At 42.2% G+C, this 12,778-nt stretch overlaps 1 long non-coding RNA gene across 1 annotated transcript; it reads right to left on the bottom strand.

The window, feature by feature from the left end:
- Positions 1-4,943: 4,943 nt before the first annotated feature.
- LOC146606790 (uncharacterized) lies at positions 4,944-12,454 on the bottom strand. The gene is made up of 3 exons (XR_014905386.1): positions 12,288-12,454; positions 12,034-12,159; positions 4,944-5,031 (listed from the first exon to the last, which is right to left on the bottom strand). It is a non-coding gene; the product is annotated as an uncharacterized LOC146606790 (long non-coding RNA).
- Positions 12,455-12,778: the final 324 nt, after the last annotated feature.

Here is a 12,778-nt window from a genome sequence, read left to right as displayed (position 1 = left end):
TGAAACGCTTGATTGTTCGATGATCACGCTTCAGAAGCTTTGCAATTTTGAGACTGCTGCATCCCTCTGCAAGATATCTCACTATTTTTGACTTTTCTGAGCCTGTCAAGTCCTTCTTTTGACCCATTTTGCCAAAGGAAAGGACGTTGCCTAATAATTATGCACAGCTGATATAGGGTGTTGATGTCATTAGACCACACCCCTTCTCATTACAGAGATGCACATCACCTAATATGCTTAATTGGTAGTAGGCTTTCGAGCCTATACAGCTTGGAGTAAGACAACATGCATGAAGAGGATGATGTGGACAAAATACTCATTTGCCTAATAATTCTGCACTCCCTGTATTGGCTTTCTTGTTGTCAACTCTTTCCTGAGGTCCTATAGGGCTTTTAACAGGTTTCAGACAAAACACTACATAGAATGCATATTAAATGCATACAAATGCAAGAAAAATGAGCACTATTTATAGAAGGAAATTCATTTGAAACAGCATGTAACAAATTCGTTTATGAGCCCTCAACTACAACAAGATAATGAATGCAAGATTATTATTTCACCTATATATGACAATCACTATTCAAAATAAGAAATTTTACCAGTGTCACCAGACATTGAAGGTGCTGGGTTCAACACTGTTTCTGTGGTTTCTCTGGGTTTATTGCACACCTTTGGGGCTAGGTACACAAAGAAAAGAATATACACACACAGATAGGAACAAATCCAAGGGGTCAAAATGTGGTCATAAATATTTTGTACTTGTAAATCAGTTTTGTATGTGTAAAAAGAATTTGTGTGTGTGTAAAAAAGATTTGTATTTGTGTGGTAGCGTTCTGGTCATAAGACAATGCATATACTTACCTACAACAGCTTGACCCAGTGCTGACAATGAGATATTGATCTTTCCAAGTCGACCATGTCGTAGCTGCCTCTCCAGAAGTTTCTTGTTGGTGACAGTGTTATAATGATGAGTTATATTTCTCATCAAAAACACATGTGTGGATGGACTCATATTACTTAAAAAGTAATTGCTTTTCCTCATGTTTGCAAAGAACTGTTCAACAACTTGACTGTTCAGCCAGCCTTTCAGCTCTGGGACAAGTTGAATTCTGCGGCATTGTCCTCAAAGGAAGAACTCTCCTGAGTCATCTGTGATGGGGTGCCTGATGATAGTGGTACAGTTGATTTGAAGATGTCTCTCTGTGTCTGGAAGAGATGCCATTTAGCTATGTTTTTATGAGGACATGATATTCGAGGCTTTGCACAAGCACAATGCCAGGTGTTCCTCAGAGCATTATAAGTCACAAATATTCTGCCAAGACGGCAGAAACTGTGTATTTCCGGCTCAAATACAGACAAACAGATCTGTGTTGAGGATCCACCAAAATCCACCCTCACACAAAGTGGAGCATATGCCATCTGGGCAGCTTTCTGTCTCTTTATGCATGTAGCAGCTTTGGCCTCTCCAAAAAATTTAAGGTCCACCATTTCCATCACGATGTGCTCTTGAAGAAAAACCTCCTTTACAGTTTCTCGGCAGTAATCTAGTGAGCGAAGGTGCTCACATAAACTGAAGCCTAGTCCGCTCCGCTGGGCCAGCAACTGGTATTGCTGACATTCCTCCAGCTCACATCTGATATTGTGAGACATCCCCCATGTTTTCCTCTGAACGTGAACTGGCACAGAGAACCCATGGCCAGTTCTCTGCACAGCAAATAACCCTGTAGTTTCATCTACACAAACACACTGCTCCGGCTCACTGAGCTGCAGCGGCGCTGGCTCCTCAGCTGGTGGCTCGCTGAGCTGCTCCGGCTCGCTGAGCTGCGCAGCTGGCGGCGCGGGCTTCTCCCGCTCTCCGAGCTCCTGCCCGCTGAGCTCCAGCTCCGGCTCCTGCTCGCTGAGGTGCTCCTGCTCCTCTTGCTGCCTCGCGGGCTCCTCCGGCTCGCCGAGCTCCTGCTCACGCAGGGCAGGTCCAGGTGGCGACATAGCAGCCGGTGAAGAAGATGGCAGAAGGGTGACTGCAGGCGGATGAGGTGACAGTGGCGCTACAGCTACAGATGGTGAAGCAGCAAGTGATGTGGAGAAAAACCCAAGTGAAATAAATAAATAATTAATTAAATGTGTCAATAATTAATTAATTACATGTGTCGTAAATATTTATGTAATTAATTATTTCTGATTTTAATTAATTATTGCCACATTTAATTAATTATTTAATGGTGTATTTAATTAATTCATTATGGCAGTCCTGGCGTTCCATAGGATCTTTGTTCCCTACAAGTGAGGAAACACTACACAATGTGTTACTCTTCTATCACTCCCAGTTTCAACATTTTGCCCATTTTCTTCTGAACAATTTGCCTGTTGTGCTCGAGTCAGGCTATGAGTGCATTATCACCCCAGGCTGTGTTTCAAAATAGCGCTCTTTGAGCAAAGTAAGTTTCTGGGGTGGCTGTAGCTCAGGTGGCAGAGCAGGTCAGCCACTAATCAGAAGGTCGGTGGTTCGATCCCAGGCTGCCTCCTGGCTGCATGCCAAATATACTTGGGCAAGATACTAACCCCATGTTTGCCTACTGGTGGTGGTCAGAGGGCCCGGTGGCGCCTGTGGCCGGCAGCCTCGCCTCTGTCAGTGCCCCCCAGGGCAGCTGTGGCTGCAATGTAGCTTGCCATTGCCAGTGTGTGAATGACTGAATGTAGTGTAAAGTACTTTGGGGTCCTTAAGGACTAGAAAAGCGCTATACAAATGCAGGCCATTTACCATTTAAAGTCGGGCAGGTGGGAGAACAAATCTGCAAACCGCTGCAAAATTGAGGTCACTTTTTCTTTTGTTAGATTAACAAGTTCAATGCGGCTCCCTATGTGGATGAGAGCAAGTGGTTCAGAAAATGTGGTAGATTGTGGTGCTTGGTCTTTCCCCCAGTGGTAGGACATCTATGTACATTCTGATTAAGTTATGAAGTTTATGTGAACTTATTAGCCTTGTGATTTTACAACTGAAATTTGTGTAGATATAGGACCAAATGGCATCAAATGGTTTGACTGTATAGTACAACATACCCCAAAACTTCAACATTTACATACTGAAAATATGTCTTAAGCTTGGACTTTTACTTCTTCAAGAAGCATGTCTCCTTTCTTAATTTGACTGATCTCACATATGGTGGAAATATATAATGTCAAGTCTGAGAGCACTTGTGATTCCAGAAAATAAACGTGACAGTAACTCATTGGACACAGTATTAGATGATCACTTTTTATTAACAACTCTTTTATGTAATAAAAAAGTGGGATCTTCAAAAACAAATACAATGCAAAAGCCCTCAAATAAGGCATTTCTTGGGCTTACTGGGAGCAATGGAATAAATTGCACCTTATTTTCAGAGTCCTTTTTCCCCCTTCACTCTTCATCTTCTCCAGAGGCTCCTGCTGTACTTTTTCTTTTCTCTCTCTTACTTTGGCTTCACTCTTCATCTTCTCCAGAGGTTCCTGCTGCACTTTTTCTTTTCTCTTTCCTACTTTGGCTTCACTCTTCATCTTCTCCAGAGGCTCTGCCTGTATCTTTTCTTCCTTCCTTTGCCTTTTGCCGCTCATCTTCTCCAGAGGCTCTGCCTGTATCTTTTCTTCCTTCCTTTTCCTTTTGCCGCTCATCTTCTCCAGAGGTTCCTGCTGCACTTTTTCTTTTCTCTTTCCTACTTTGGCTTCACTCTTCATCTTCTCCAGAGGCTCTGCCTGTATCTTTTCTTCCTTCCTTTTCCTTTTGCCGCCCATCTTCTCCAGAGGCTCCTGCTGCACTTTTTCTTTTCTCTTTCCTACTTTGGCTTCACTCTTCATCTTCTCCAGAGGCTCTGCCTGTATCTTTTCTTCCTTCCTTTTCCTTTTGCCGCTCATCTTCTCCAGAGGCTCCTGCTGTACTTTTTCTTTTCTCTTTTCTACTTTGGCTTCACTCTTCATCTTCTCCAGAGGCTCTGCCTGTATCTTTTCTTCCTTCCTTTTCCTTTTGCCGCTCATCTTCTCCAGAGGCTCCTGCTGTACTTTTTCTTTTCTCTCTCTTACTTTGGCTTCACTCTTCATCTTCTCCAGAGGCTCTGCCTGTATCTTTTCTTCCTTCCTTTGCCTTTTGCCGCTCATCTTCTCCAGAGGCTCCTGCTGCACTTTTTCTTTTCTCTTTCCTACTTTGGCTTCACTCTTCATCTTCTCCAGAGGCTCTGCCTGTATCTTTTCTTCCTTCCTTTTCCTTTTGCCGCTCATCTTCTCCAGAGGCTCCTGCTGCACTTTTTCTTTTCTCTTTCCTACTTTGGCTTCACTCCTCATCTTCTCCAGAGGCTCCTGCTGTACTTTTTCTTTTCTCTTTCCTACTTTGGCTTCACTCTTCATCTTCTCCAGAGGCTCTGCCTGTATCTTTTCTTCCTTCCTTTTCCTTTTGCCACTCATCTTCTCCAGAGGCTCCTGCTGTACTTTTTCTTTTCTCTCTCTTACTTTGGCTTCACTCTTCATCTTCTCCAGAGGTTCCTGCTGCACTTTTTCTTTTCTCTCTCTTACTTTGGCTTCACTCTTCATCTTCTTAAGAGGCTCCTGCTGTACTTTTTCTTTTCTCTCTCCTACTTTGTCTTCACTCTTCATCTTCTCCAGAGACTCTTCTTGTATCTCTTTCTCCTCCAGTTGTTCTTTATTTTAAGAAAATAATCATTTACTTACTCATTAACTTAACATTGTTCATATTGTGCAATATAATGTTAATATTTACCTGAGGTTATTATTGCTGCAGATGACATTCCACTTTGGTCTTTCTTGTTGTTATCTAAGACCAAATGAGAAATAAATAAATACCACTTCACCTTAAAGTTCTTTGAACTTGTGTATTTTTACTACAGCTGCTGGTTTCCAGTTACCAGATCTGGGTATGGTGTCTTCAAAGAGAGTTGATTGATGAAAAGTGAGCCTCTTCAAGCATCTGGTTTGGTGAATCACCCTTTTTTCTGAACTCTTATTCACAGTCATTGCTTTGTCTTGGCTTACATAGGCCTGCTGCATCTGAAAAATGATGATTGACAAAGAAAAACAAGGTTACTTTAGCTCATCTAGATGTAATGTTCAGATTTGTTATGTAACAACTGGAATTTGGTGCTGTAATCGTAATGAGCTCATCGCCGTTTCTCTGTCCTGTACATATAACACACAGAAATGCAAGAAGACTATGGTGTGAAGACGTGTCTCCCGGGGCTCCGCAAAGCAATGACAAAAATATTGGTTTAAGACGCATCCGCATTTACTATATCAGCCCTGTAGGCTCTAAATAACCGTTCTTGCCGCCGAGCATCCGCTCGTTTATTTATTTTTTTTATTTTTTCACTCTCTGAGGTCGGGAAACCTACTTTTGACAACTTCTGGGAAAGGCCGTAGGAGCTTCTTTCCTGGTTGGCTGTGGTGACCGTAGCAGTTGCGTCCGGGCAATCAAGTTCTCCCACTAAAAGCCTCACCATTTGCTCTTCATTTTTCTTTTTGTACAATGGCAGATAAGAGGGAGCACCGTCGAAAACGGGGTCAAGCCGGCGCGGGTGGTTCTCAGAGCCCGGAGCTGGGCCGCGAATCCCAACGTGACGCGGCTATCACAGAGAGCAGCTACGAGCAGGGTGCGGGCGCACCGCTCGGTGAAGCCACATTTACCAGAGCATTGGAGGCTCTGAAACGGGACATCTGCGACAAGCTTGAATGCAAGATTGACACGGTTACCCATACACTGCGGTCAGAAATATCATCTGTGAAGGCTGAGTTTAAAGCTGCTATAACCACCCTACAGGCCACCGTTAATGCTCAAGGGACTACCATTAAAGATTTGGAGCTTTCAGCTACAACCTGCAGTGACGACCTGACTTCTCTTCAATCTGCTGTAAAGGTCCTAACGGAGGAGGTCAGACAACTCCAAGCTAAATGTGAGGATCTAGAAGGAAGATCAAGGCGTAACAATATTCGCCTTGTTGGCATCCCCGAGGGTTTGGAGTCTTCCAACCCTAGGGAGTTTATTTCCCATCTCCTGCAAGATCTTCTGAAACTGAATGAAGCACCCTTGTTAGATCGGGTTCACAGGTCCCTTGGGTCAAAGCCCAGAGAGGGAACGCCTCCTCGCCCACTTCTCATTAGAGTCCATTACTTCCATGTCAAGGAACAGCTGCTACGTCTTGCAGGGGCAAATTCTCCTCTACTTTACCAGGGCAGAAGGATTTCCATTTTTCCAGACTTTACACCTGCAGTGGCTAAAAAGCGTTCACAGTTTACTGGTGTCAAGCGCCTTCTGCATTCCTGTCCTGGGATCAAGTTCTGCCTGTTCTACCCTGCGGAACTGAGGGTGACACTTCCAGATGGAGTTATACGTAAGTTTACTGATCCTGCGTCTGCCACGGACTTTGCCAATAAGATCCTGGGGGGCCCAGCCTCTCAGGGTACATAAGTGTCTTAGTCCATGGGCTGATATGTCCATCTTGCTTAATTTCTTTGAAATAATTTTTTTTTTTTTTTTTTTAGGATGTGTCTCGTTCTAATATACTCTCATATAATCCTTGATTTGTCTTTGCCTTGTAATGCACGGAGCTTAAACTCAACTGGGACTTCGAATGGTTGGGAGGAAGTGCTCAGGGGTGTGTTTAGCGAGGGGTGCGCGCATCTTGTTAGGGAAGATGCTTCAGCATTTAGGGGGAAGTTTGGGTGTTTTTTGTTTTTATGTTGTACTGTTCTGTACACTGATTTTGTTTTTTGCGTGTTTTTCATTGGTCAGCTGTGGCTTTTCTCAACCTATGTTTTAATATGGCACCGCAATTAAATATTAATAATCAACAAGCAGGTTACTCATTTAAGTTCTGTAGCTGGAATTGTAAAGGCCTGAACCAACCTATTAAAAGGAGCAAGGTCCTTCATCATTTGCAATTTTTGGGCGCCCAGGTTGTGTTCTTACAAGAAACACACCTAAAAATTTCAGATCATTTTAGACTTCGCAAGGGGTGGGTGGGTCAACTCTATCACTCTACATTTAATTCCAAAGTTCGTGGTGCTGCTATTTTAATACACAAATCAGTGCCATTTGTTTCTTCTAAGGTTATAGCGGACCAGAATGGTAGATTCATTATTGTGAGTGGTAGTATTTGGAACACTAAATTTATTTTTGCCAATGTTTATGCTCCCAATTGGGACGATCCAAATTTTCTTAGTATTCTTTTCACTAAAATTTCTGATTTCTCTTCCCACTATTTGGTTCTTGGTGGCGATTTTAATTGCTGGCTCGGGCCGCTGGATCGATCCTCAAATAAGCCTGGTAGGCAATCCAACTCTTCCAAAATTATTAATACGTTCCTTAAAGAATTCTCTGTTATTGATGCCTGGCGTTTCCTCAACCCTACACGTAGAGAATACACCTTTTTCTCCCCTGTTCATCATACATACACTCGTATTGATTACTTCCTACTGGACAGTCGACTTACTTCACAGATTCGCTCTTGCTCTCATAGTGCTATTGTCATTTCAGATCATGCTCCGTTGACTCTAGATTTGGCAGTGGGCCAATGTTCTCCGCCAGCTCCATGGCGTTTGAATACACGCTCGCTGTCAGACGATAAGTTCACCACATTTCTGAATTCCAAGATAGACTTATTTATAGAGACAAATACTACACCCGGAATATCACCCTCTATTTTGTGGGAAACATTTAAGGCTTTTATCAGGGGACATATTATATCTTATGCTGGTTTTGAGGCAAACCAAAGGAAAGCAAAATTGTCCGAGCTCATAATACGCATATCGCAATTAGACGAGTTGTATGCCGTTTGCCCGGCACCAGAGGTCTATAATGATAGGCTGTCTTTGCAGACTGAGTTTGATCACCTGTCCTCTGCTCGGGCTGAAGAGATGTTGCTGAAATGTCAGTACTCCCAGTATGAATATGGGGATAAGGCCAGTAAACTGCTCTCTCATCAGCTCCGTAGTGCAGCAGCTGCACACTCCATTCCTCGGATTCAGACATTAAGTGGTGTCTCTATGGATCCTAGAATAATTAATGACCAATTTCGAGACTTTTATTCATCTCTCTATGCGTCTGAGTGTGCATTTAGTACGGAGGCTTTGGACTCATTTTTCAATCATCTTAAGCTCCCATCAATCGATCAGACACACAGCCTCCAGCTGGAGGGACCAGTAACTGTAGAAGAGATCATGCAAGCTATCAGCAAACTGCAGTGTTCTAAGTGTCCCGGACAGGACGGGTTTCCGGTTGAGTTCTATCGTAAATTCATGCCTAAACTGGCTCCGCTCATGATAAATATGTATAAGCACTCACTGGAAGTTGGATCCCTCCCACCCTCTCTACTGCAGGCATCTATATCCCTGATCCTAAAAAAGGATAAGGATCCACTACAATGTGGCTCATACCGTCCCATTTCTTTGTTAAATGTGGATTATAAAATCCTTGCTAAACTTCTAGCGAGGCGTGTAGAAGCAGTCTTACCATCTCTAATCAATCTGGACCAAACAGGCTTTATTAAAGGGAGATACGCCTTCTCTAACCTTAGACGTTTGTTTAATGTCCTTTACAATCCCTCAGACTCCAACAGCCCTGAGTTTGGGATCAGTTTAGATGCTGAGAAGGCTTTTGACAGGGTAGAGTGGGGATACCTCTTTTATGTTTTAGATAAATTCGGCTTTGGTAAAATATTCATCTCCTGGTTGAAACTTCTTTATACTTCCCCGCTTGCCGCTGTCAAAACAAATGGCACATGCTCTGACTTCTTTCCCCTGTTTAGGGGGACTAGGCAGGGCTGTCCTATGTCGCCATTGCTATTTGCAATCGTAATTGAGCCCCTAGCCATATCGCTAAGATCAAACCCAGGTATCACCGGGGTTTTTAGAAATGGTATAGAACAAAGAGTCTCCTTATATGCAGATGACTTGCTTCTTTATATCTCAGAGCCAGCATCCTCATTCCCTTTGGTACTTTCAATACTTGAACAGTTTAGCCTTATTTCTGGCTATAAACTGAATCTTGCTAATAGCGAACTGTTTCCCCTGAATGCTGCTGCACAGAAATATCAGTGCACAGCACTGCCTTTTCGAGTTGTATCAGACAACTTCACATATTTAGGGGTTAAAATTACAAGTCATTTTCATGCTCTTTTCAAGCTTAATTTCGACCCACTTGTGGAGAAAGTTAGGCAGGATTTGGACAGATGGTCTCTACTCCATCTGTCTGTAGCAGGGCGCATAAATACAATTAAAATGAATATCCTCCCCAGATTTTCTTTTCTTTTTCAGTGTGTCCCTGTATTTATTCCAATTTCCTTTTTTGTTAAATTAGACAAGATTCTATCTGGGTTCATCTGGAACAAAAAAAACCCCAGAATACGCAAGACATATCTTCAAAGACCGAAAAAGATGGGGGGGATGGCTTTACCAAACTTTATGTTCTATTATTGGGCATGTAATATTCGTATTCTCAGGTATTGGCTACAGGGGGAGGACACGAATAATGCCCCGGCCTGGCTCAGTTTGGAGACTTCTTCCTGTGTCTCAGCCTCTTTACCAGCCCTGATTTATGCCCAAAAGCAGCCTCCGAGTGCAGGTTCTTATAATAACTCTATTGTCAAAGTTACCTTGAAAATATGGTATCAATTTCGTCGTTACTTTAAGTTGACCTTTTTTCCCCTTCAATCACCCATTGTGAAAAATCCCTCTTTTCAGCCTTCGTTAGCTGATGGTGCTTTTTATTTGTGGGCCTCTTTGGGTATTAGGTCTTTTTCTGATCTGTACATTCAGAATACATTTGCCTCCTTTGAACAGCTCTCATTGAAATTTGGCCTTCCAAAAAGTCACTTTTTTCGCTATTTACAAATCCGGAGTTTTGTTAAGGAGAAATCCTCTCAGTTTCCATCTAGACCTTCTTATCATGACTTTGATAACCTTCTATCGCCTCCCCCTTCATTACAGGGCCTGATCTCCTGTTTGTATGGGAGAATATGCTCCTTTGGCAATTCTTCAATCTCGGCTATTAAATTGGCATGGGAGCAGGATCTGGGGTGTGTGATTCAGGATGACTCTTGGGATAAAATTCTTTACCGGGTCCATGGCTCCTCATTCTGTGCCAAACACGGGCTGATTCAATGTAAGATTCTGCACCGTATACATTGGACTAAGGCCAGACTAGCTCAAATATACCCCAATCTTAGCCCTGATTGCGACCGTTGTCATCAAACACCTGCCTCTTTAATGCATATGTTTTGGTCATGTTCATCCCTCAAACAATACTGGATTAATATTTTCTTGATTTTATCTAAGATCACCCAGCTAACCCTCCAACCTGTGCCCTTAACTGCTTTGTTTGGGGTTCTTCCTGATTCAGTTGCCTTGCCGACGCCTCAAGCGGATCTGGTAGCATTTTTCACCTTATTGGCAAGACGCAGAATATTGTTATGTTGGAAGTCCCCTTCCGTCCCATCCTGGGAAATCTGGATCAGAGACGTTTTGCACTTTAGCAAACTCGAAAAGATTAAATTCACCCTACGCGGGTCTACGGCCAAATTTTTTAAGACCTGGCAACCCTTTTTTGACCATGTTCAGACTTTGCGGTCTCGCAATGCTCCCAATTAGCCAGCTCAGACTCTATCATATTTTATTTTTTTCTTATCTTATGTTTAAGTAAGAGGCCTAAGTTTAAGTATATGGATTCTATTGTGCCTGCGCCCTAGTATTTATTTAACTACTTTATACATATTTTGTTTTCTCTAACAGAATTGACTTATCCCTATCACTAAGCTGACCACTTATCATCTGTGGTTTTTTTTTTTTTTTTTTTTTTTTTGTGTGTTTTGGTTTTTATGTGTCTGTGTGGGGGTGTGGGTTCTGGATACTCTCCACATCTCCTTTGTACACTCAGGAACTGTTGTCTTGTACCCTTGGGTTTGTTACTAGTATTATTAGATTGGACTTTTTCCTTTTTCTGTTTGTACACCCACTGGTACTGCTATAATCATGAGGTGGGAATGTATGTTTTATATTGCTTTATGTTCTTTAAAAAGAAAACGGCATATTGTTCAATTTATCTTTTGTAAAAGTCGATGCAAAAACTTTAATAAAAAAAAAAAAAAAAGAAATGCAAGAACAAGAAAAAAATTATAAACCAGTTTCATGTTGGTATTGATTGTTTTAGAAACAAATCAAACTGCAAGGAATGAACTTTAGCCCCCTATTTGTGAGTAAAAGCATTTTGTAATAGTGCACCACTATAAGTGCCTGTGCTGATTTGTTAGCAAATAGTTTTTGGACCGTCCAAGTCCTCAGAACTCACTGCTGGTATTATACATACACGAGCACGATCATTAGATTTACTGCAGCTTTCTACTCCTCCTCATGACCTCACTAAAATGGACTGCAGCTAACTCACCTCTTCCTCAAACACATCTTTTCTGAATTGTCTTTGAATTTATCTGGTGGAGGTTTCCCATCATGTTCCATCCTCTTCGAATAAGCTGAGTTCTTCTTCTTCTTCTGGCTCCTCCCTTTAGGGGTCACTACAGTGGATCATCTGCCTCCATCTTATTCTATCCATAGCCGCCTCCTCGTTCATACCAACCCTATCTATATCCTCCATCACTATATCCTTGAACTCCCTCTAAGGGCTTGCTCTTTCCCTCCTGCCTGGCAACTCCATATGGAACAATATATTCACTATGCCTCTTCTACATATGTCCAAATCATGTCAGCTTTGCCTCTCTAACTTTGTCTCCAAACCGCTCAACATGAGCTGTCTCTCTGATGCACTCATTTCTAATCTTCTCCATTCTGGTCACTCCCAAACAAAATCTTAGCATCTTGAGCCCTGCCATCCCCTGCCTGGCCTTTTGCACTGCTTGTTGCTTTGGATGCTTGACTCCAGGTATTTAAACTCATGTACCTTCAATACCTTTACTCCTTGCATATTTCATATGAGCTGACCATCTGACGCAGAAGAATACAAAGACATATTTTGTTGAATGCACTGAAACAGAGGACAAATTTTACCTTTTCCATGGCCACTTTGTGAATCATTTGTCCCAAATGTTCTGCTTCATCCTTTGAATCATCTTTAGATTCATCTTGTGTGGGTCTGCTATCATGTGTCCCATCCTCTTCAGATGCTGCCACCATCTGTTTTCAGAGAAGACAACAATATGTTTGGTCATTTTTGATGGATTGATTGTGGAAGCACTGAAACTGAGGATGAATTTCACATCTCTTTGTGGCACAGGACACCCAGTTTTGTTTTTCATGGCTACCTTAGGAATCCTTTTACGTTCTTGTTCTTCCTCCTCTTCTGAATAGCCTTCAGATTCATCCTGTGTGGGTTTCCAGTCATCTGTCCCATCATCTTCAGATGAGCTCACAGACTGTTATTAGAACAGAAAAATATATATTTTACTCATTTTTCATGGATGTGTGGAAACAAAACACTTACATCTTTAACTGCAGGAGAAGAAACTCTGCTGGATTTTTCCTGCCCACCTTAGGAACCCATTCCCTCGCTTCATCCTCCTCCTCCTCTTCTGGATTGTCTTCTTGTGTGAGTTTCCCCACATCTGTCCTATCATTTTTGTAAAAGACCACCATCTGATTTTAGAAAAGTAAAAGTAAAAAGGTAAAAGATTAGTAATCAGTGAAAACACTAAAAACAAGCACAAGAACATACATTACATACTTTTCTCTTGCGCAACTGGTATGTCACTTTTTGTAGATGCTCCACCCCCTTTTTCAAATCCTGTTTAGTTTC

Source organism: Diplotaxodon limnothrissa, unplaced genomic scaffold, assembly GCF_057381915.1.
Source record: "Diplotaxodon limnothrissa isolate DT_005_m unplaced genomic scaffold, D_limnothrissa_male_GT1.1 unmapped_scaffold_7, whole genome shotgun sequence".
NCBI lineage: Eukaryota > Metazoa > Chordata > Actinopteri > Cichliformes > Cichlidae > Diplotaxodon > Diplotaxodon limnothrissa.
Note: the sequence above shows the minus strand (reverse complement) of the source record. Positions and strands in the feature narration are given on the sequence as shown.